The sequence below is a fragment of the Thamnophis elegans genome, chromosome 11 (assembly GCF_009769535.1).
Source record: "Thamnophis elegans isolate rThaEle1 chromosome 11, rThaEle1.pri, whole genome shotgun sequence".
NCBI lineage: Eukaryota > Metazoa > Chordata > Lepidosauria > Squamata > Colubridae > Thamnophis > Thamnophis elegans.
This window is the reverse complement of record NC_045551.1, coordinates 4,894,333-4,914,046: the sequence shown is the minus strand read 5'-3', so window position 1 is coordinate 4,914,046 and position 19,714 is coordinate 4,894,333.

Sequence of the window (19,714 nt, the reverse complement as noted above, 5' to 3'; positions counted from 1 at the left end):
CTGGTTTTTTTTGGAGGGGGGGGTTGCAGCTGGTAGACTAAGAATACATACAGCTGAGAAAATGAATTCCAGTCCCTTGGCTCTGTGTAGTTCTTCACATCCTGCTTCTGAACTCAAAAGTAATCTTTGTACTTGGAAATGTGCTTGTGTGGTCCTTAACCACATTAACATATTTAACAAATTTTGAACCCAGAAAGGACTTCTTAAGCAGTACTTGTAAGAGGACAGCTAGAAATCCCAAGAGAGATCTGTAAAATGCGTTGAATATCATCATCCTATAATTAAATGGAGAACTCTCTGAAAACTTCAGCCGTAAATAACAAGCTGACAACTTCCATTCCATTCTGCCTTGTGTAAACGTAAGGATAATACAGGTTTATAACCATAATTGAGTCTTCAATTGTGGTCACAAATCCTGCTGGTTGTTAAGCGGGTCATTAGGTGTCACTGCACCCTAATGCATGAGCTTTTTTTGGCTGCAGTCATTAAGTGAATTGCCAGTTTCCAACGGAAAACAATGTAAATCATGGTCACATGACTTTGGGATGCTGCAAAAAAACCATAAATGTGGGCTGATTGCTGAGCATCCAAAATGCAGTCACCTAACCCAGGGTTGACGACCATTAGAATCTGGATTGTAAGTAGCTTTTGGGGGGCTGTAATTAGCCGAGAACTACCTGTAATGTGAGACATTTGAAAGGGTATAATATTTCCAATGGTTGTTCCTGGAGATTCATCTAGAAACGAGAACGTGGTATTGGGAATACTGGAAACAGTAGGTGCCATTAAATGGACCTACTGCCGAGGTGGCGCAGTGGTTAGAGTGCAGTACTGCAGGCCACTTCAGCTGACTGCTATCTGCAGTTCAGCGGTTCAAATCTCACCGGCTCAAGGTTGACTCAGCCTTCCATCCTTCCGAGGTGAGTGAAATGAGGACCCAGACTGTGGGGGCAATATGCTGACTCTGTAAACCGCTTAGAGAGGGCTGAAAGCCCTATGAAGCGGTATATAAGTCTAACTGCTATTGCTAAATGAAGTTATATTTTCCTGGTGAATAAACTTTGTTGCACAATTTTTTTTCTTCTGCAAGGGGCCCACAATTAAGCAATTTTAATACAGCAGGAGCTGTGAATAATCTATTGTAATTCTTGTAAAGAAATTGGTTGGAAAAAGCAGGTATTTTATACAATTAAATAAATTTGCATTCATTGCCTCATCAGGCAATTGTTTTTATCAGACATAAAAGACAGGATTCTCTTTTATTCCAGCTTTTTGAAACACAGCTACAACTTTGATGTTACTCCTAAATAGAGGAGGGAGTCTAGAATTTGTCTATGACGTTATAGAATTACAAGAGGCAGACTTGAATATTTTGCCAATTCTCAAGCTTTAGTGGGGATTTTTAAACAAATGTTCCAACTCGCAGCTGCCCCTGTTAATGCCAAACTGATTTACATTAGAAGAGTTCAGAGAATCCTTATCCTCTTCCTTTTCATCTCAACAGCTTCTCTCTCTCTCTCTCTCTCTCTCTCTCTCTCTCTCTCTCTCTCTCTCTCTCTCTCTCTCTCCCCCTCCCTCCCCCCTTGTTTGCTGTCTGCAACTTCAGGATTGTCCCAAGGAACTGACATTACGCAACCATCCGTCAATTTATGGTACACAGTTAGTTGTAGAGTCCCTTTCAACTATTGCCAGGGTGATAAAAAATGGGAATTCGGATTTAGTCAGCAGATCACAAATGCTTTCAGGAACTTTCTTACCAAGAAAAAGAAAAAATCACCAGTTTTGCCGATTTCTCCATTTCAACTTCATCTGAAATCTAACAAAAACCTTGAATCAATTGTGTCCCCAAAAGCCAGCTTGGCATAGGGATCAGGCTAGAAAGTGGGAGACTCTGAGTAATGCCTTATGGCACAAAGGCAGCTGGGAAATTTGGAAAAATCACTCTCTTAGCTATAGAAAGCAGCATTGGTAAACAGTTTTCCCAAAGTTTGCCCAGAAAACTGCAGGGGCTTGGTCCAGCCAGTTGCCAGGAGTCAAGACTGATTTGAAGCCCTCACCCCAACCGTACCCTCATTCTGTTTTTTTAAAAAGTTGCATGGCTTTTTCCAAGACAGCATATCATCTCTTTATAGCGAAGACCTGCCAGAAAACAAAGTTGACAACACTGACTTGTTTTAATCATCCCCTGGAGATCTAAAGATCACAACAAGCCCAGCTGTGCTCCTTCGTCTGTTTCCTGCCTGCGCAGCTATTTAAGAAAGTAGCAGGTGAAGTTTCCAAAGGACTGAGATTCATTTACTAACAGCAAACCTGCCAGAAAGTAAAGTTAGCAGCACCTAACAAAATGAGATTGTGTCACAGTTTCCCTTAATACAGGCCAGTGATGGGTTTCAAAATTTTTTCAAACCTACTCTGTGGGTGTGGCCTCCTTTGTGGGAGTGGCTTGCTGGCCATGTGACCTGGTGGGAGTGGCTTGCCGGCCATGTGTTTTCTTTCTTTCTTTCTTTCTTTCTTTCTTTCTTTCTTTCTTTCTTTCTTTCTTTCTTTCTTTCTCTCTCTCTCTCTCTCTCTCTCTCTCTCTCATTCTCTCTCTCTCTTTCCTTCCTTTTGTCTCTCTGTCCCTTTTTCCTTTTCTTCTTTCATCTCTCTCTCTCACTTTTTCTTTCTCCTTTTCTTTTTTATTTCTTTCTTCCTTTCTTTCTCTTTCTCTTTCTCTCTCTGTGTGAGTCTGTGTGTGTGTGTGTGCGTGCGTGTGTGCGTGTGTGGTGGGTTTCAAAAATTTTTGGAACCTCTTCCACCTTCTACCTTCCACAGAGGCACTGAGTTTTATAAATATGAGCATGATGGTGTAGAATAATCATATGCAAGGACCAGTGGTGGGTTTCAAAAAATTTTGGAACCTCTTCTGTAGGTGTGGCCTGCTTTCCGGGTCCACTGGTGGAACCTCTTCTAACCGGTTCGGTAGGTTTGACGAACCGGTTCTACCGAACTGGTGCGAACTGGCAGGAACCCACCTCTGATACAGGCAGAATAGAGAACATATCCAACTTCTATCCCCCTATAATTAAAAAAAATATCTTCTCCACCATGAAAAATTTACCAATCTCATATTTGTCCTAACAATTTGGACTTATCAGCAATTTCTATCTATTACCTTACAGAGAACAATTTTGTCTGATGTTCTCCTTAAACATTCCTCAGATATTTATAGACTGCTATCCTTTTAGTGTTTACTTTTCTAGACTTTATATTGGAGTCTTCAAACACTACAATTTTTGTAATTTCCTTTGAGCGATAGAAAAAAAGCACAATCTATTTTTTTCAATGCAATAACATCTACCATTATCTGGATGTAACATACATTGATAGGGAACAGTTTTTAACTGTTAAAACTGCTTAAAAGAGCCGAGGTGGCGCAGTGGTTAGAATGCAGTACTGCAGGCCACTTCAGCTGACTGCTAACTGCAGTTCAGCGGTTCAAATCTCACCGGCTCAGGGTTGACTCAGCCTTCCATCCTTCTGAGGTGGGTGAAATGAGCACCCAGACTGTGGGGGAGATATGCTGACTCTGTAAACCGCTTAGAGAGGGCTGAAAGCCCTATGAAGCGGTATATAAGTCGAACTGCTATTGCTATTGCTATTAACTGATATATACTGTAAGACAGGGGTGTCAAACTTGCCCGCCCGCAGGCTGGATGCGTCACAGGCTGGCCCCGCCTCCACCCAGTTTAGAGAAGGGGGAAAAATTCCTGATACATCACGAGATGCCGCCATGGTGCTGTGTGTTTGACACCCCTGCTCAGAGGTGGGTTCCTACCAGTTCGCACCTATTCGGTAGAACCGGTTCGTCAAATCTACTGAACCGGTTAGAAGAGGTTCCACCAGTGGACCCGGAAAGCAGGCCACACCTACAGAAGAGGTTCCAAAAATTTTGAAACCCACCACTGGTCCTTGGATATGATTATTCTACACTATCATGCTCATATTTATAAAACTCAGTGCTTCTGTGAAAGGTAAGGATGACTACTGCGTTTGTGGTGCAATCAGAACATTGCGTGTGTTGAAGTTGTTTTAACGCAAACCAAAGATGCCTTTTAAAAAACAAGTTTACATCCTATTCTTATGCACGCCAGAGCTGTGTGAGAGGTAATTTAAGGTGGTTCTGACAAGTGTCATCGGCATCTTCATATCTGGTCACATGGGCGGCAAGCCACTCCCATCCGGTCACATGGGCGGCAAGCCACTCCCATCCGGTCACATGGGCGGCAAGCCACTCCCATAAAGGAGGCCACACCCACAGAGTAGGTTCAAACAATTTTTGAAACCCACCACTGCCCCTGCTGTAAGTAGTGTCCACATGCCTCCCTTCCCTTGTTAATTCGATTAACTCCCCTGCATTTGTTAAAATTTACTTTTTATCTTTACCGCAAGAATTTCAGAGTCAAAATCCATTTTAGAAACTCATACTTGTTTTGACATCTTTGAGAGCGGCTTCATTTTTCCTAGTGGGAAACACTTTGTCATTGTGGCAGAATAATGTTGTCTATTAATGTGTCATCTTCCTGGGGTGAATTTGGAGAGAAGCACTAGAGTCACTTGTGTGACAAAAGTTGAATGAGCCAACAAAAACAGTTGGCTGATTTTGCATCATTCAACATTTAGCACTTTTTTAGAAAATCTGCTTTTCAGTTTTAAAAAAAAACACCCTCTCTCTACAATTTACTTATTTCCCCAAATTATCCCCCTTTCTCCAATCTTTATTTTTCCAGGTTCCTGCCAATCTCCCATAAAGACTTCATGAAAATTACACTTCTAATAAGCCTTTAAACATTTAATATATCGCTTTTACTAATTACTAGCCACCACCACCCCACCCACTCTCGCACTTGATCACTTTTTCTCCAGCTAAAATCTACTTATTCCGAGAGGTATACTGTGGGGATTGTCTGTCAGGGAGTGTCAGCTGATAGGACCCAGAACACTTACTCTCTTAAATATCATTTACCCAGATCCCAGACTTGCTCCTATCTGCTGGCCTTTGGTAAGGTCTTGAAGATCTGGTCTTGATGTTCAACCTGGGGCCCTGGATGTGCTAATTATTGTTAGTTGTAGCGCACACTGTTTACCTTGTTTACCATTTTGTTATAAAGCTTTCTGCCAAGGTTGTTTTTATTTGGTTTCGACTTATGGCATATTTTACAGTTTTAACTTTTATCCTATGAAGCCGAGGTGGTGCAGTGGTTAGAGTGCAGTACTGCAGCCACTTCAGCTGACTGCTAGTTGCAGTTCGGTGGTTCTAATCTCACCGGCTCAAAGGTTGACTCAGCCTTCCATCCTTCCGAGGTGGGTAAAACGAGGACCCAGACTGTGGGGGCGATATGCTGACTCTGTAAACCGCTTAGAGAGGGCTGAAAGCCCTATGAAGCAGTATATAAGTCTAACTGCTATTGCTATATTGTTAAGGCAGGACAAAATGTAGTGAATAAGCGCTTTCCACAGAATCCTGCCTTTATACATAGACCAGGAAAAAAAGGTTTTCTTGTTTAAACTACTGATTTACAGCAACAGCAGGGTGGTCTGATAGCTTCACTTTTATCTTTCTCCATGAAGCGGACTTGTCTTGTCTCCAGGCAAGGTTTATAGAGGCCAGAGGTGGGTTCCTACCAGTTCACACCTATTCGGTAGAACCGGTTCATCAAATCTACCGAACCGGTTAGAAGAGGTTCCACTAGTGGACCCGGAAAGCAGGCCACACCGACAGAAGAGGTTCCAAAATTTTATGAAACCCACCACTGGTCCTTGGATATGATTATTCTACACTGTCATGCTCCTATTTATAAAACTCAGTGCCTCTGTGAAAGGTAAGGAGGACTACTGCGTTTGTGGTGCAATCAGAACATTGCGTGCGTTGAAGTTGTTTTAACGCAAACCAAAGATGCCTTTTAAAAAACAAGCTTACATCCTATTCTTATGCATGCCAGTGCTGCGTGTGAGGTAATTTAAGGTGGTTCTGACAAGTGTCGTCGGCATCTTCATATCCGGTCACGTGGGCGGACATTCTAATTTATAGAATGTGTCCAAAAATCAGGGATCCGTGACGTCTGCGGAATTGAAATCTGGCAAATTTTCTAAAGTATTTTAAGACATAAGCATAGCCATAGAACATTTTATGACATTATACAAAAGGTCATTAAAAACATTTCCTGGAATCCACTTCTAATGTTTGACTGTACTATACAATTCAATGTGGGCTACATTCAAGGAAGATACTTCTCTGAACATCTCCCTGAATTTAAAAACAAAACCCTTTTTCAAATACAACAAAGCTCTGCCATTGTTGAAGGCATTAAATAATATGGTAAAGAAATATTTCTGAAATGATGACCTGTTGTGGCCCAGCAGGAGCCGTTGGAGCTGCCACCAGACTCTGACAGCGAGGGGCCCTATGAGTCGGCTCTGGAGGATGTGGAGGACCCTGGACAGGGTTCTGACTCCGAGCAAGACGCAGAGAGGCTGATTGGCCACCAGGAGGCGCCTGAGCCTTGGACCAGTGCGGAGGAGACAAGGGAGAGTGAGCCGGAAGCCAGTAGGATGTTCCTGGATGCACGCCATCAAAGAGCTAATAGGCGTCAGGAATCCATGACTCCCATGGAAGTGAAATTTGGCAAATTTTATAAAACGTGTTATGACATAAACATAACCATAGTACAGTTTATGAAATAATACAATGCCATAAAATATTTCCTGTGCTGATGTTTGACTGGACTATACAGTTCAACCTCAAGGCAGGCAGAACTGTGAATGGATCCCAGTTTTTCCAGTGAAGGCAATGCATGAGAAGCTCGGTGGCTGTGGAAGACATTGAGAGATCTGGTAAGAGGATATCTCTGAAAGGATGAGTCAAAAGGTCATTTATTAGACTATGCACTCTACATGGGGCTGCCCTTGAAGAGTGTCCAAAGACTACAGCTGGTCCAGAATGCAGCCGCGCGAGCGATAATGGGTGTACTGAGGTACACCCATGTTACACCTATCCTCTGCGAGCTGCACTGGCTTCCTACACTGGTCTCCGGATGCGCTTCAAGGTGCTAGTCGTTACTTTTAAAGCCCTACATGGTATTGGACCTAGCTACCTGAGAGACCGCCTCCTGCCATTCACCTCCCAACGACCAGTAAGATCACACAGGTTGGGCCTCCTCCAGGTGCCGTCGACCGAACAATGCCGGCTGGTGGCTCCCCGAGGGAGGGCCTTCTCTGTAGCTGCACCGGCCTTGTGGAACGAGCTACCTGCAGAGATCCGGACCCTCACCATTCTCCCAGCCTTCCATAAAGCGACCAAGACCTGGCTGTTCTGGCAGGCCTGGGGCTGTTGATTAATTTCCAGCCCCACTTGATGGAATGGATGTTGTATTGATTTTAATTCTGTATTTTTAAATGTTTTAAATGCTTTTACTTGCTGTGAGCCGCCCAGAGTCCCTAGGGAGTGGGCGGCATACAAATTCTATTAAAGTTTAAAGTTTAATAAATAAATGTATATAATTGGACTGACCCACCCATCTGCATTTGTGATAAACTTACTGTGAAAGGCATTTTTTTTTGAGGAAAAGAGGGAAGTTTATAATACTCAATGAAAAAGAAAATTAAAGATTTGATACCCTGTGTTTCTTATCACTTGCCAACTATTGATACCGAATTGGTTCAAGAGATGGCACCCTTGTTTCTTAGATCCGACAAGAGAAGGAAAGAGCGTTTTGTTCTTGCTTCTCATGCAAACCAAACTGTAAAAAAAAATTGCTCTGACCAAAAAGGCAACCAGACATCATTATATCCCCTTCCCCCTCCTCCCCCCCATCCCCAAATATGCATTACAGCGTTACAGGAGCAATCTGCCTCTCTGTTATATTTAACTTGATTTGCTGAAAACAATACTTTTGTCTGTTTTTAAATTGGCATTTCATGCTAATGAGAGAGTCCTAAATTCGGTGTTTTAACAATATAATATGCACCACACCACAAAGTCTGCCAAATTTCAAATGCTGATGTTGTTCACACAAATGAATTATTGAGAATGTTTGGAATGACGAATAAAGGCGCAAAAATTCATGTTCATGCCTTAGAACAGACAAAGACTTGGAAGGGCAAAGGATCTAATAGTGTAAGGAATCCACCACTCTTTCCCTGAAGGGTTGAAGAGGTTCCGTGACTTTCATCTCGCAGCAATGGAAGGAGGCCTGGAAAAGATTTAAATAATGGGTTAATGAATCTAAGAAGAGATGAACTTCCATGTCAGATAAGCATACCAGTAGCTATCTTTGGTAATGGTTCCGTGTAACCAGTATGGGAAATAGATGAGGAAGGAGAATTGAGAGGAGGAGGAGAAGAAAGATCAGTTTTGGTATGAAAAGTGTTGTGGCCCAGCAGGAGCCGTTGGAGCTGCCACCAGACTCTGACAGCGAGGGGCCCTATGAGTCGGCTCTGGAGGATGTGGAGGACCCTGGACAGGGTTCCGACTCCGAGCAGGGTGCAGAGAGACTGGTTGGCCACCAGGAGGCGCCTGAGCCTTGGACCAGTGGGGAGGAGACAAGAGAGAGTGATCCAGAAGCCAGCAGTGAGTTGTTCCTGGATGTCCGGCACCGAAGAGCTACTCGGCATCAGGAACAATTATGCAATTACAGGAGATAATTGTGCTCAGCTGGTGGTCATTAGGCTCCTCTTCAGACTATAAAAAAGACTGCTTGTGACATGCCCCTCCTGCAGAAGTCAACGCATTGACTAAAGAGAACATAACTAACTTGGCAGGCTGGATTGCTGCCAAGGTTTGTCTGAGTTGCTGCCAAGGTCCTTATCTGTTTGTTTGCTTGGCTTTCAGCCACCGAGATTTTGGCTTCTTGCTATTAAAAGTACATTCTAGTTAAGCTTGTCTCGGCTTTTGTTACTGGATGGAGGAGGTGGTCAGAACAGAAAAGCATATACATTTAGTTAAAAAAACAGAATCAGCCCACTATTATTGCAACCCAGGGGAAAAAAGTAGCAATAAAGTAGAATAATCAGAACTCAAAATCTAGGAGGGAATCAAGAATTTGAAGTGGTAATAATTACAGCAAGGGTAATTCCAGTCATGAAGAAAACATTGTCTGTTCACCCTTTGTTGCTTTAAAATACTTAAAAAAAAAACCACCACTGAAAATTGGAAGTGTTAGTGCTCAAAAATGATTTTGAAATACAGTTGGGGACCAAAAAATGGGATTCTCAAATTATGGTATGTGAACCTTGTTCTTGCCGTTAAGATTATGCTTACAGCTCAGGGAGTTGAGCCAACCCAGACATATGCGATTTAATCACTAACCCATAATTAATCTAGACAGAATTTTCATGATACTTAATTTAGCCAGTTGATTGGCAAAATGGGTAGAAGGTGAGATAACCAGAAAATGATCCAAAAAATCCATTTATTTCATTTACAAAATGTCCTGATAATTACCCCTTTCATTTACAATTCACTAAATAAAATGCTTTCAATCAGCATATACCAGTATTTTCATATAGTCATAATCCGAATCATATTTTTCATGCACCACTGATTAACTGTAATTCTCTAGTCTTAAGAGTTGTCTAACTTTCTGCTTCACCTTCTTGCTCCTATCAATAGTCTGTTCTGTTCTTCCTTAATAATATAACCCTTGAGTTTCAGGACTGATACATAATTTGGCAGACTTATCTTGTTTTTATGGTTATGTAAGTCTTTTCGAGCCAAGGTGGCGCAGTGGGTAGAGTGTAGTACTGCAGGCCACTTGAGCTGACTGCTATCTGCAGTTCAGCGGTTCTAATCTCACCGGCTCAAGGTTGACTCAGCCTTCCATCCTTCCGAGGTGGGTGGAATGAGAACCCAGACTGTGGGGCGATATGCTGACTCTGTAAATCGCTTAGAGAGGGCGGAAAGCCCTATGAAGCGGTATATAAGTCGAACTGCTATTGCTATTGCTATTCGGTGGTACAATAAGGGAAAGTTCCCTAACATACACACACACACACACACACACACACCTTGAAAAGAGTACCAGACAGAATATGCTTCCGTATTTAAAATGACTAGATCCATCAAAGTACCAATATTTGATTTTCATTCAAGTGAATTAAACAATAATTATAAGTTATTTGAATAGTTTGAGCTTCCTATACAGACAGTCCTTGTTAAGAAACCACAACTAAGACTGGCAATTCAATAGTTAAACAAAGCAGACTAAGTGAAACTACAACTGTGCTTATTATCTTCAGCTTTCTTTTGCTTTACAAACTTGCTGTCATAAATGTGAAAATTGGTCATAGAGTTACTTTTTCATCAGTAGTAGATGTCAGCCTCTGCTTTGCTATCGCTTCGGCCGCCATGAAACGGGGAGGGAGGGCATGGTATTTGGGAGGGGTTACTCATTGTGCTGGAGGAAGGTTCTGGAGTTCACCGGCTGATTGGACTACACATGCGTGGGTGTTTCCCGCCAGGACTAACGGCACCGACATTCCATCTTTGTGATGCCTTTTGAAGTTATCTCACACCTGACACTTGGAAGAATTATGAGTGGACTAGACCTGTGATGCCAAGGGGTGGGGAATGGGCTATTCTATATATCAATTGCTTTTGCGCCTAAATAATCAGACTTCGCTTCGCTATGCCTTTAATCATTCTTAATTAGTAAAAGTACACTTGATTTCCACACATGGAGTCTTGTGGTCTTTCTTTCCTAATTAATTAATGGAGAGGTGTTGACAGTAACTATGAACAGTTGCTATAATGAGAACTACCTGTACATCGTAATTTATTTGTGTTTTGTCTTCAACGGACAGAAATCAAGGCAAAACAATTACTAATCTAAGATGCAGTGAGTAAAAATTCAGGGATGTGTCTCAGACAAACATACTTCCTCCAAGATTCCTCAACCTTGTTTTATATTATAATATTGGCTAAGCTGAAAGCTTTTAGATGAATGTAGCCCATAAATATTGTTTTTTTTAAAAACTTGCAGAAACTGCACATTGTAGGCAATTTCACATAACATACGAATCATATGAATCATATATCGCATTGTATCACATTGCCTGTTGCAACATTTTCTTCCAATTAAAAAAAAAGCACATTCTTTGGTGCCAAAAAATTGCCTACTTGTGTTAGAACAATCAATGTACCATCATATCAGAGGTGGGTTCCTACCAGTTCGCACCTATTCGGTAGAACCGGTTCGTCAAATCTACCGAACCGGTTAGAAGAGGTTCCACCAGTGGACCCGGAAAGCAGGCCACACCTACAGAAGAGGGTCCAAGCTTTTTTGAAACCCACCACTGCATCATATGTTCCAAAAGAGCGTTAAATTTACCATTTATCAAGTGAATAATATTTTAAATTGTAGCAAAAAGTGGAAGACATTGCCTTCTCCTCCATGCCTACAAAATATCATTACTTAGATACTTAAAAAATAATGTAGGGACATTTCTCATCTTGCGTGGACCAAACTTCCTCCTTCCCTCTCTGATCATTGTGATTCTGTGAGGTTTTGAATATAGTGTGATATTCCTTATTACTATTGTGTGATACTCATTTTTTTTGCCATTAGCAAGTGAAGGAGAAGGAGATTGTATTATTCATGTTCCATCTTTTAGGACTCGTGCTCTAATATTCCATAAATGCGTTCTTTATTACTACTTTCGCATATATTTTAATTTTTTATCAGGGGTTTCATCTATAGTATAATGAAACAGTTTAAGTCTCCCCGTGTGAACTGCTTAGATCACCTCATCAGAATTTTGATCACCTCAAGAGTTCATTCCATTTTTGCATTCTTAAAGGGGGTTGTTTCTGTTCTTTGCTTTGCTCTTTCGTTTCAAGCTGGATATTAGCTTCAGTAATGAAACCAGGGGTGGGTTTCTCCCAGTTCACACCGGTACGCCAGAACTGGTTTGTGAAATTTAGCATACCTTTTGGAACCTGTTCAGGAAGGAAGGAAGGAAGGAAGGAAGGAAGGAAGGAAGGAAGGAAGGAAGGAAGGAAGGGGGAGAGATACACACAGGAAAGGAAGAGATACACACAAGAAAGGAAGGAAGGAAGGAAGGAGTGGTAGAGGGGGAGGGGAAGTAGGGTAGAGGGGAATGATGGTGGGAAGAAGGAAAGTTGGAGGGGGGCGAAAGAAAGGGTGTATGGAGGGTCGAAGAGGTACATTGGGTTTCTATTTTGGGGGGTATTGTTGACAAGAGGAATGGCTGTGTTTATTGTTTAATGTTATATGGCCCCGGTTCTGCACAGTATATGTGTGACTGTACGAAAATGAAAATGGAAAATAAAACTATCTATACAGAATAAATAAATAAATAAATAAAAATAAATAAAAAAATAAAAAAGGAAGGAAGGAAGGAATGGAGGGAGAGTGAGAGAAAAAAGAGAGAGACAAAGATAGAAAGAGAAAGAAAAAAGAAAGAAAAAGGAAGTGGGAGAGAGAGATGAAAGAAAGAAAGAAAGAAAGAAAGAGGGGGAGAGAGACAAAAGGAAGGATTGAAGGAAAGAAAGAAAGAGTGTGAAAGAGAGAGAGAGAGAGAAAGAAAGAAAAAGAAAGAGAACTTATGACCACAATTGAGCCCAAAATTTTGGTTGCTAAGCAAGAGCATTGTTAAGTGAGTTTCACCACATTTTCCAAGTTGGCCATGCCCACCCGGTCACACGCCCACCAAGCCACGCTCCCCCAGTCACATGACCACCGAGCCACTCCCACAAAACAGGCCACACCTACAGAAGAGGTTCTAAAAATTTTTGAAACCCACCACTGAATGAAACTGAACTGTTTGGATCCCATCTCAGAGCATTAGTCTATGACAAGGCTCTGAAAGGGAAAGGAGAACTATTGCTGAACCTCTTTTTTCCTTCTCCAATTTGTCCCCAGTGGCTGTCCTCCCACACTTTCCAATATTGAAACGTCTTTAATGATGGGAGGACAAGAAGAATGTTAAGAATCCAAACGAAACAGTGGCAGCCCATCCTTCTTGAGGAGCCCCTTTACCAAAGAACAAACTTCCAATATGTCCAATGCAGGGACGTGCAGGCAGGGGAGGCGTGGCCTTACCAGTCATGAGGAAAAGGAAAGAATTTTAAAGAATTTTTAAAAAATAATTAAAGCCAAGGTAGTTGCTGCCAGATTCCAAGTCAAAGTGACTTGGAACAGTGCTTAGTGTTAACTATAGGAGGAGGCGAGAGAAATAGGGGCCTCCTGTGCATAAGCAATTTTTCGCCTTTTAAGAGTTAAGGAAGGGTTAAAAAGCAAAAAAAAATTCATATGCAAAGGAGGCACGTGTTCTCTCGCCTCCTGTAGAGGGCATTTTTAGAGGCTTTTTAGAGTTCTCTGGGAGCAACTAGCTCAGTCTGACTCAGAGCTCTGGCCTTTCATGAGGGCAGGCAGAAGCAGAGTTGAAATCGTCTCTGAAACAACTGGAAAAGGTGCGTGTGTGGGGAGGGGGGAGGAATTCAAAAAGTTTGATCGGAAGGCAGCAGGGGAAGGAGGGGTATGGCAGAGGAGCTGCTTTCAAGCCTTTGGAAAATATATCCAATCCAACTTCTGTGTTTGTGTTTGTTTGAGAGAGAGTGAGAGAGGGATCCAACTTCTCTGTGTGCGTGTGTCTGTTTGAGAGAGGGGGGAGGGAGGGAGAGAGGGAGGAAGGAGGGGGAGGGAGAAGAAAAAGAATGGGAAAACTTATTTTGCAAGGGAGAAAAATGCTGTCGCTTTAAATCGGAATTGAGCATGCCTGGCTGTGGAATTCTGGGAGTTGAAGTCCACAAGTCTAAAAAGCTGCCTCACCAGCCATAAAGCTCACCGCACATCACTGGTCCAATGACAGTCCCAGTATTTGTTGCATTTGTCGAATAGAATAGACTGCCAGTCCCATCATTATTTCCTGGGAAATATAAGAACGGTTATAATGGAGTTGCTAGCTATTCTTGGACCTAAATACAACATGAAAGCAAAGCTAGATTCTTCGCTAAGAAGGTAAGAAGCAATAGAACATGGAAAAATGACAACGAATACTTCCACTTGCTACTTAATCGGACTTGAAGGCCAGATATTCCACAATTACAGTGCCATTATAAACGATGAAAAATATTATTCCTTAGGGTCAGTGGTGGGTTTCAAAAATTTTTCGAACCTACTCTGTGGGTGTGGCCTCCTTTATGGGAGTGGCTTGCCAGCCATGTGACCTGGTGGGAGTGGCTTGCTGGCCATGTGTTTTCTTTCTTTCTTTCTTTCTTTCTTTCTTTCTTTCTCTCTCTCTCTCTCTCTCTCTCTCTCTCTCTCTTTCCTTCCTTTTGTCTCTCTGTTCCTTTTTCTTTTTTTCATCTCTCTTTCACTTTTTCTTTCTTTTTTTCTTTCTACCTTTCTTTCTCCTTCTCTCTCTGTGTGAGTCTGTGTGTGTGTGTGTGTGTGTGTGTGTGTGTGTGTGTGTGTGTGTGTCAGTGGTGGGTTTCAAAATTTTTTGGAACCTCTTCTGTAGGTGTGTCCTGCTTTCCGGGTCCACTGGTGGAACCTCTTCTAACCGGCTCAGTAGATTTGACGAACCGGTTCTACCGAATAGGTGCGAACTGGTAGGAACCCACCTCTGCTTAGGGTCCTCTACAAAACAAGATGAGAACCTTAATTAATGCTTGGATTCTTTCAAAACACGCTGGGTTCATTTTAGAAATAGGAAACATCAATACAGTAAAATAATTTTTGTCCATGCGCGCAGTTAAATCAATAGTGCAATTTGCAAAAACCTGTCCTGGAAGGCAACAATAGGTTTCTGTGTAGCCTCAGAGAATGTTCTCACTGTGCCCCAAAGCCTATTTTGCATTTGACAGGCGGTTCTTCTTTCGGAGCAGTAACCATGACAACACAGTGTATATGTAGTGAAAGGGAAAAGGGATCCCACCCACCCCCACCCCTCCCCTTAAAATGCATAAATTGATACAATTAGGGCTGCTTTCAACCTGATCTAACTTTTTTCTAAAGCTAGATAAGAAAGAAGCAAAGTTGGTTTGGGAAATTTTTCTTTTCACATCATAGAATTCACTCTGCAATTTTCTGTAGCTTCCTTAAGCCTCTGCCCCAAAAATGTGGAGTCTGATTACAGTATTGCTTTTTGTATTTTTTAATTATTTTTAAGATGATGATGTCATCTATGACCAAGCGAGAAACCCTTATTGGCATGGAAAACATGTTAACTCTTTGTAATACATCTGGGGGAAATGATTCCTGATTGTGGGTGTGCTGCTGTATCCTCCCTATTTCTAAAATCCTATTCCTAAGTGTGAAAGCTTATTATGCTCTTCCGTGTAAGCGCGATGTGGCATATCAACGATATGAATACAAATAGACATATACTTATGACTAGTGAATTTATTACACAACTCGGGCCTATGCATCTGTGAATAAATCCAGAGGTGGGTTCCTACCAGTTCACACCTATTCGGTAGAACCGGTTCATCTAATCTACCGAACCGGTTAGAAGAGGTTCCACCAGTGGACCCGGAAAGCAGGCCACACCTACAGAAGAGGTTCCAAAATTTTTTGAAACCCACCACTGGTCCTTGGATATGATTATTCTACACTATCATGCTCCTATTTATAAAACTCAGTGCCTCTGTGAAAGGTAAGGATGACTACTGCGTTTGGGGTGCAATCAGAACATTGTGTGTGTTGAAGTTTTTTTAACGCAAACCAAAGATGCCTTTTAAAAAACAAGTTTACATCCTATTCTTATGCATGCCAGTGCTGTGTGTGAGGTCATTTAAGGTGGTTCTGACAAGTGTCGTCGGCATCTTCATATCCGGTCACATGGGCGGCAAGCCACTCCCATCCGGTCACATGGGCGGCAAGCCACTCCCACAAAGGAGGCCACACCCACAGAGTAGGTTCGAACAATTTTTGAAACCCACCGCTGAATAAATCTCATTGAATTCAGTTGGACTTTTATCTTCTTCTTTTGCATTAAATACACTTTAAGAATATAAGATTCAAGATTGACTTGGCTCATCTTCAAAAGTTAAGCAGAGCCAGTTCCGGTTAAGGAACTTGAGAAAAGACACCACTAGGAAATCCTACAGCTAGAGATTAGCTAAGAAGTCAAAGAGACATTCTATAGGTGTGCCTGATTGTTATGTAGAATAGCAGTACACATCTGGAAAAAGAAAAAAAAACCACGAGGAATTCTGATTTGATTTTGAACATGACTTTAGGGGGGGGAGCGGGTGATCTGATAAGGTTCAGAAAATCAGGTTCACCGACAAAAGGGCGAACGACAAAACTGCGCCCGACTAAACCGCGGTGACAAAACCGCGTGTTCTAAAGCGCTCCGACAAATGAGCGCTGAATCGCGCCGACAACAGCGCGGTGACAGAAGCGCGCTGTAAAACTAAACCTAACCCTAACCCTAACCCTAAACCTAACCCTAAACGTAACGCTAACCCTAACCCTAACCCTAAACCTAAACCTAACCCTAAACCTAACCCTAAACCTAACCCTAAACCTAACCCTAAACCCAACCCTAAACCTAACCCTAAACCTAACCCTAAACCCAACCCTAAACCTAACCCTAAACCTAACCCTAAACCCAACCCTAAACCTAACCCTAAACCTAACCCTAAACCCAACCCTAAACCTAACCCTAAATGTAACGCTAACGCTAACGCTAACGCTAACCCTAATCCTAATCCTAATCCTAAACCTAAACCTAAACCTAACCCTTACCTTCAGTTAAAGCGCCCTTCTGTCTCTGCGCTGTTGTCTCTGCGCTGTTTTCTCCGCGCTGATGACATCGTGGTTTAGTCGGGCACGGTTTTGTCGTTCGCCTTTTTGTCGGGTCACGGAATATCCTACTACTGGCAGGAGTTGTTTGGCACTAGATATCCTCGGTGCATCATATGGCTTTTCACACATTATTTTTTACAAATAGAGCAAATGCCAGAAAAGGGTAAAGGACTAATTTCCTTAGTCATGTCATTCCTTCTACCTTTGTTATTTTTGATGTCTGGGTTTTGAACTTAATGCCTGAATCCGAATGTCTCTCCCAGAATGGTAAACTATGAAGTGGGTTCCAGAAGCAACGTGGGTGGAAATGATGAAATTTGGAGATGTGAATAACAGTGTAATTTTGGAGTTGGGGCTGAACACGAAGCCTCAGTGCTTTTTAAAACTAATGTCTGTATTTGCATGAGCGACACGAATGGAGCCCCGGAATTTAATTGATCAGTGGGGATTCTAAAAGCGGAGAGCAGATCTGAACAATAGGTTTATATCTGAATTCCCTTTCAGCATAAAAGCCAACTTCGTGCAGGGTTAGATAAAGAGAAATCAAAATCTGTTCAACTCTTCCACTCAGGCTAGCAAGATTCAGTATTGAGAGATCAGGAATATTTTTGGAGATGCCATATGTTGTCAGCGTTCCAAGTATCATGCAGAATTAAATCAGAGTCCAAGGCAAAACGATCCTTTTTTGTTCCAATTTAATAAGATAGACATCTTAGGCACATCTGTGTTAATCCCAATACTGGAAATGACATCAGAATCCCACCCAGTTAAAAGTTCATGATCTTGTCCCCACACCCACAATCCATCACATGGTCCAATCTTCTTCTTCCACACTGGCGTCTCCACCCAGCTGCTTCCGGTCAGGTGTGAAAGTGCAGAGACAAAGGATGACCTTGGCATCTAGTAAAGAATGAAAACAATACATTCCACAATCCTACTCCTGTCTATTCCCCCCTCCCATCGACTATACCAATGAAACAGCATAATGAAATAAGAGAAAGTGTGGCAGGCCAAAATTCTAAAAGGAACATAAATGCAGGCCTGACATATGTACTATTATCCCAATCCCACTCTTAGCCCTTAGATGAGCAGGATAAATATCTGCATAGGGATTATACTTAATCTAATCTTGGAAACGGGCATGCTGGCTGATAATTCTGGGATTTGCAGCCCCAACACATCTTGAAATGCTAAGCATGGGGTGGTTAGAGTAATCATGATGCAAAAGGTCATATTGAGCACCGGTATAAATCACTGGGACACCCTCAGCAAAGAAACAGACTTTTCATCATCAGCTGAGCCTGCCTGCGGGTGGATAGAAACTGGGGAAGTTTCAGGCAGCAGGAAAAAACCTGCAGCCAGGAGAATATATACAAATGTAAACATAAAAAGACAATATTGGTATCTCGTTTCAAGATGAAACAAGATGCATGTAAAACCTCTTGCATGTCCCAGACTATGCCTGTTTAATCTGAGCTGAAATATTTCCCCGAGAGAACAATAAACCTATGGAATTACTCAGCAAGTGAAAAAACCATTGAAGCAAGTAGTGTAAATGATGAGATTTCAGAGACAGCAAAGGCTGTTTATAGTGAGGCAAAGTGAATTGGATCGACAAAAAAGGGAGCAGGAGTTGAATCGAAATAGCAATAGCAATAGCAGTTAGACTTATATACCGCTTCACAGGGCTTTCAGCCCTCTCTAAGCGGTTTTACAGAGTCAGCATATCACCCCCACAGTCTGGGTCCTCATTTCTAAGCAGTTCAGAGAACCGGTTGTTGGAAGAAATCTCCTTTTGTTTTTTCCACTTTACAGGGCTAATCCTGTAAGGAAGGCAGGAAGGAAACAGTCTGGTGTTGTTTCTAGCTTAATCGTTATTGCCCTGCTTACAGAAATTGCCTGCTTCCGGGGAGTGGCCTGTCGCCGTCGGCAGCTTAACAGAGCTGCCCCCAGAATTCAGGTTCGTTATCTACTCAATATCAAGAAGATAACTCTTTTTTCAGACAAGAAAAAAGCAGTGAGGAATCTCAGCTGGTAAGAATCTTCTTTGAAGTTCACAGTTTGTTTTTTTGTGAGCTGTGGACGGAGGGGGAGGATCAACCCAAAGCTGAGTCATTCAACTCCGACCTGAACTTCGCAGCTGTTATTCACAGCACTAGACAGGACCCCTCCCCCTCAGGACAATCTTTAGAAAAGAGACTATTAAAAATCAATACGAGCAAAGACCAAACTTGTGAACTTTGAAAACCTTTCTCTATCTGAAATACCAGCTTCAATGTTATAAAAACCTCTTTTGTTTAATTGTCTTCAAAATGGCGTTTACAGCTTCTGCATTTGTTATCTCCGGCTTCCTGCTACAGAATTAAAGAAACAATCTCTTATAATTTAATTAGAGCTACTCCCTTAAAGTTTTCAAGACTCTTTGTTGTTGATACAGGGACATTCCAAACATTCCAAACGGACTTTCTCTTTTGAAATCCTCCGTAAAACCCCTTGAAAAAAAAAAAAAAAGAAGAAGGAAAAAAAGGGGGGGGGAGGAATTTCTTTTTCTCCACATAGCACAGTGGATTAGTAATTTAGAATAAATAATTAAAACTAAAATATAATGGCATCTAAATCAACCTCTGTCAAATTACCTCCGAAAACGTCTCCCATACCTGGTACAAAGTTGCAGCCCCCACCATCTATGCCCCCTAGTGGAGATGTACTAACAAAATATTTTTTTCTGGAAATGTTCAAAGAATCCAGAGAACAGAACTTAGAAATGTTTAAAGAATTCAGAGAACAGAATCTAGAAATGCTTAAAGAATTCAAAGATGAAATAAGGAATGAGATGGAAGTTCTATATGACAAATTCGATACCAGGGTCACCAAAATGAACGATAATATGATGGGAATTG